At 34.4% G+C, this 6,032-nt stretch overlaps 1 long non-coding RNA gene across 1 annotated transcript; it reads left to right on the forward strand.

Annotated features, from left to right (window-relative positions):
- Positions 1-1,893: 1,893 nt before the first annotated feature.
- LOC145003941 (uncharacterized) lies at positions 1,894-4,886 on the forward strand. Its single transcript, XR_013662211.1, has 2 exons — positions 1,894-4,284; positions 4,390-4,886. It is a non-coding gene; the product is annotated as an uncharacterized LOC145003941 (long non-coding RNA).
- Positions 4,887-6,032: the final 1,146 nt, after the last annotated feature.

Below are 6,032 nucleotides of genomic sequence, written 5' to 3' on the forward strand. Positions count from 1 at the left end.
ATGTTCGACTGTTTACCTGATTCCAATTATATAATACTTTATGTATTATATGGAAGACCGGGATATTACTCTTGGCAGTTGGAGATTAGGTTGAGCCCATTTACTCATTGGGTTGGGCCGGTTATGTATATTTGGGTCGGACACATTATATTAGGCGGGGACCATTGTGTTCGGCGAGGCCTGTTATGTACAGTTGGGCAGGGCCCGTTATGTATGGTTGGATGGGGCTCATTACATAAATTGGTTAAGGCCCATGAACTCCTAGGCTAGGCTCATTTCATATGATGGATGTATGTAGATAGGAAATTGGATGTTCAACGCTAGATTCGAGATCTTGTGTATATGCATTGTATGTACGCTGTAATATTTGGTATACTAGAAACTCAATAAGCATTATTCTTACAATTTCAGATTAAACATTTTGTAGTTCGTTCGTGAGAAGAGCTTGGCAGGACTGTACACACGCATTGAAGATACTTGTTTCCATAGTTTTTCAATTATCCCTGAAAATGTATCGTCCTAATCACATGGATGTACTTAATCATTTTGACATAAATGTTTTAATTCGATGATCTATTTTAAATAAATGATAAATCTCTTTATAATTTTCGGGAGGTTACATTTGGTTTTTAAAAAAAAAATAGGTGGTGGTTAACCTTATTATGCATTTTGTTTATGAGAACTTCAAATTAAAATCAACGTACAGTCAAATTAATTGGGGGTTTAGCGCTTAATTGCCATGTTATCAAAATTTAAATACTACAATCGCTATAATGAATCAAAATTCTCAAAAGAAACCACTATCCCAAAAGCAAAGGCTAGAAGGCAAAAAAAAGTACATAGAAATAAATTATATTAATTAAGTTATGCATGTTTTGATGGTAAAAATAGAAGGTAAATTGGAAGTACAATAGATTAGGAAGCTTTTAATCCCTTGAAAAACTTAAAAGAAGCTCACAGCTAGCGATAAAAATCAGAGAATAGCTCGGATATATATATATATATATATATATATATATATATATATATATATATATATATATGTCCAACACCCAAATCTGCAAATGACAGATAAAAATCATGAAAAAAATATTATGAAGGTTTCTGTTCATGATTCTGAGATATTTAAATACCATCGGTTTTATGGCTTTTACGGAGCCACTTGTTTTTCGTATTTTACGTATCATAGAATAAATTTTCATTTCTTTCAAGATAGAATTCAAAGTTGTTGCCTTTAGTATGCTAGTTGTTTTAGTTTTAGAGCGAAACGGCGGCCAAATTGGAATATTTTCATGAGAGTACACTTTTACTTTAAATGTGTTATTGTTGGAGTATGAAAAATCTCTACAAATTATGAGTGATAAGTTAGGTTATTTTATTACCCTTCACTGTATTGTAAGTTGTGTCTCTCTATAAATAGAGATGGATGGTCATTGTTATAAGGGTGCACCAAATATGTAGTCTTTTGTTTAGTTAGAGAGAAACTCTCGGTTGGGATCTCTCCCACCGAATTGTTCTTCGTTCCTCATATTGTAACCTCTCTTTCTATTATAAACATCAAATTACTTATATGATGATCTTTAGTTATGTTTTTGTTATCGTTAAATATAAAGATCCTTTTATTCTGGAACTAGTCGATCATCAAAATGGGCTCATACAATTGGTATCAGATCTGTACATTGATGATATAAGCAATTGTTTCAATGGAACGAATCCCGATCGACTACTTTCATCTTGTATTTTTTGATTTCCGTACAAGAATTTCTGGTTTTGCAAACGGAAAATTTTTATGATGAGTTTTCGATTTTTGAAGTGTTGGTTTAATGCTTTTTCAAGCTTTCAAGAATAAATGTTGTTGCTTCTTACTAAATATTTTCTGCTGAAAATCCAAGTTTACAAAGCCTTTTATCTTGCTGTTGATGAAAAAGAAGAAGGAAGAAGCTATTTGAGGTCTAAAACATGTGATGATTTTACTCCAGACATTTATTTTTCTTTGGAATAAAAACAAAATTTCTAGCTAAAATATTTTGAGTTCATACAATGCAACTGGATAATCTCATGAAGGTATGATGCTCCTACATTAACTTTACTGCTGGACATATTTTTCTTAATAAAAGTCTTGAAGGACATTGAAAGCTACGTCATTTTAATCTTCTTTAATGGAAGAGTACTTAACCATAAACTATTACCCATACTTTCCTGACAATTCACATGTGACAAGCATCTTCACCCACACCTTATCCTTACAATTTGTCTTTCTCTCTCATACTCTCTGCCACTTTTTCTTCTTCCCAACACACCACCTTATCCCTACACGCTTTAGAAAACATTCACTTTGATAAACACGAAGTTATAGCCTCTACGGTGTCAAATTTCATGAAAAATGGCATTTTTTGTCATCAACACTCAGATCCTTGGAGCCCAATACCGAGGACCAAGGCATGACCGAAGATGTTGCCCATACTGAGAAATTTCCTGTTACAAGAAGTCTGTTGATCTTCGCTTGCGCAACATATGTCGTATATTCTCATGCGTAGCCATTGCTTCCCTAGCAAATCGAAGACCTCGCACCGAAGACCTGCTATCTTCGTTCAGTGTACCAAAGACTAAAGCATGCCTTTCCTTCTTGTTCGACCCGTGCATACTGAAGACCCCCTGCTTACTCCTTGCTACCCTTTTCACTATATTTTCTTCGCTAACCCCACCGAAGACCTCACCACTCGCCTCTCTTAACACGCCCTCACTGAAGACTTTAGTCTTCAGTCTTAACCCCATCCTCATCATAGCCCCTCTTGCCTCCTCATCTCCGTGGCCCACTCCTCACCATCAACTCCTCTCACCCATCCATCCTCGATTATCATCTCCTTCCCTCACCTTTCTAAACCTAGTTTCACCCCTTTTTACGACGACCAAATTTTTGCTCACCCAATTTTTTTCTTCTTCGTTTTTTTTTATTTTTTTTAGCCAAAAAAAATTTTCAGCCTATTTTTTTTATTAACATTAATTATTTTTTACACTCATTTATTTTTTAAAACCCAATATTTTTTTAAACTAATTATTTTTGTTAACACCAATTTTTACCAATGTAACCCATGATTCGAAGCACTTTTGTGAAGAATAATTTTTACAAGACTTGATTTATTATCTTCTCAAAAGAGTTTATTATTGGAAATTTATTCAAGCTTCGATCGTCACGATGGATTACTTCTTGCTTATTATATTGGATGAATTTTATTCTTTCCATGAGGATTTCCCTTTAATCAAGGTACGTCGACCAGCATTTCTTGGATCAATGTCTTAGGACCAATGATCATCCATACCGCAATCGTACATCATATTCCTCATCATGAAGTTGGCACCGCAGTTGCGTCTGATCAAAAAATTGTTTTGCAATCTTCGCTCTATGAAGACTTTTTATGACTTCTCGCTCTTGATCTTCGGTTGACAAACCATGTGTCTTGAGCAAGTGGACTTTATTTATTGAAGACCACTTCAGGAGTTTTGGCACCATAGTTTGGGTACATAATTGTTTCTCGGTAGAGTAGATATTTTTCACGCAGAGTTCTTATTTGTTACTACGGTAATTGTTCGAGCAATTGTCAGCAACAGAATCAACCAACTACTTATGAACGGAGAGTATTTGTTTTACTTTCATTTTCATGTTTTATCGAGACCCTTCATACATCTAGGGAGAGCATGCAAAGCTATTGGTATCCGACACTCTCCATCTTTATTGATTTATTTATTTTTGATATGATGGCATTGGTTTGGAGAGAATATGATAAGCATTTAGATTATTGGTTATGTTTTACAGAGTGTGGATTTTGAAGATATTTGGAGAAGGAGATCATTTAGTATGCTGTATGCTAATTTATATTGGCTTATCAACTACTTGTTTAGTCAAATCGATGCCATGATGATAGTTTTGATTGAAGTTTGAGGTCCAATTCTTATGCAGATCACTGCAACTTGTATTCCTCGATCCAGACTTGTTTATTATTCCAACTATATCATAGGATGTTTTCATGTTTTTAGCAGGTTATTTTTCATTAAGAATTTAAGGTATATTATGATTCAAGAACTAGAAATTTTTCAGATGTTTGTAGCCAAAGTGTGACTAGATTATTGGATGTTCAGTTCAAGATTTATTGGTACACTTTTGAAGTTGATCAGCTTGGTTCACTGATAACATCTATGGACTGGAATCTCATACTTCAACATTGGAGATGATGGACTTCATTGCTTAGAAGACACTTTAGAGTTTCAAAGACATTTCAATATTTGGTTCTAATTTAGTATCATTTTATTATCACACTTGTTAGTTGGTTACGATGTAATTTAGCCTTTTATCACTATATGTGTAACCCTTATCATTTTTTTTTTGGAAAGGGAACTTCCCTAACGAGGGTTTCCGGGTCAGCTTTCGCGCACCGACTAATCCCCCGCTGCAAACATAAAGCTTTGCCTCATGCCCTGGAGTCACTGCAGGCGAACCTCCATGGCCACAAGGGCTGAGTGGTGCCAGGATTTGAACATGAGTCAATAGGTTATCTACCATATCTTCCACATGCCTTACCAAGTCACCACAACCCAAGTGGTTATAACCCTTATCATTTGCGAGCATTTAAGGAGAGATTGTTGGAGCATGGAAATGCATTACAAATTATGAGTGATAAGTTAGATTATTTTATTACCCTTTATTGTGTTCTAAGTTGTCTCTCTCTATAAATAGAGAGGGATGGTCATTGGTGTAAGTATGCACCAAATATGTAAACTTTTGTTTAGTTAGAGAGCACCTCTCGATTGGGATCTCTCCTACCGAAGTGTTCTCCGTTCTTTATATTGTAACATCTCTTTTTATTATAATAATCAGATTACTTATCTTATGATCTTCATTTATATTTTTGTTATCATTTAATATCAAGATCATTTTATTCCGCAACTAATCGATCGTCAAAACGCGCTCCTACATTATTGATTCATGAGGGATATGACTCTTGAATACCATATTAATTGCTTCAAAACCAAGGATTTTGCAACACAAAAAACATGTCTGAATGTACATTAATTTTTAATAATAGAAGTGACAAAATAGTAAAATTTTCAACAAAAAAAGGAAATATTATATGTTAGACGTACTATTTGTATATATTTGGTTGTTTACATTTTCGAGTTTTGTATAAGAAGGTAGTACTTTTGAAAGGTATTTACCGAATAGTGGTGCTTTGAAATTTATTTACCAAAGTATTGTAAAAACAATATTAGTTGTGGAACTCACCTTTTTTTACAAATTAAAATTAAAAAAAAAAAAAAAAAAAAAAAAAAAAAAAAAAAAAATCATGGGTGTGATCGCACGGATGTTGTTTGCCGGTAAAACCCAAATTCGTTTGGTTTGTCACAGATAAACATAATTTATGTTCTTTAAATAAATGGAATTTCATTCTCCTTTGTTCGCGAAATCATAGCAATTATCGAACTGTGTTACACCGGACAGTGGAAATTTTCATCCTTTTTACGAGCCATATAACCTAGAGTTGACGTCGAGTTAGAGTGATGACCAACGTGGCAAAGATATATTCTCAAGAATATTAATTTCACTCCACTTCCCTGTAGTTGTTAGTGTCTTATTAATAATTCATTGCTTTTTAGGGTTCATAAGCAGGAGCAATTTTTCAATCATTTTGATAAATATTACATCTCTAGGAATCCGTTGCTAATACTAGTAGATAGTGAGTTTTGTTTGTTTATTTCACTGAACCAGATTTCATAGGCATGTTTGGTTGTGCTTATTGCTTTAGTTTTTGAAAGTTTTGATTATCTCGACTTTGTTGCGTGTTTCAAAGAGCCAACGTCCTCGTTGGTCACGGTTGACATCCCTCTTTTTCAGGTCCAAGCCACCATTCCAAGTGTTGGCACCCTAAAAGATGGGGACGACTCTGATACCAATAGATATGGACCCATCCCATACTAGGCCCACATTATGCCATAAGCTCAAGTGTAGAACTCACTCCAAAAAGACAACTTGTAGGAGG

The sequence above is a fragment of the Lactuca saligna genome, chromosome 7, assembly GCF_052625555.1.
Source record: "Lactuca saligna cultivar CGN05327 chromosome 7, ASM5262555v1, whole genome shotgun sequence".
Classification (NCBI taxonomy): Eukaryota; Viridiplantae; Streptophyta; class Magnoliopsida; order Asterales; family Asteraceae; genus Lactuca; species Lactuca saligna.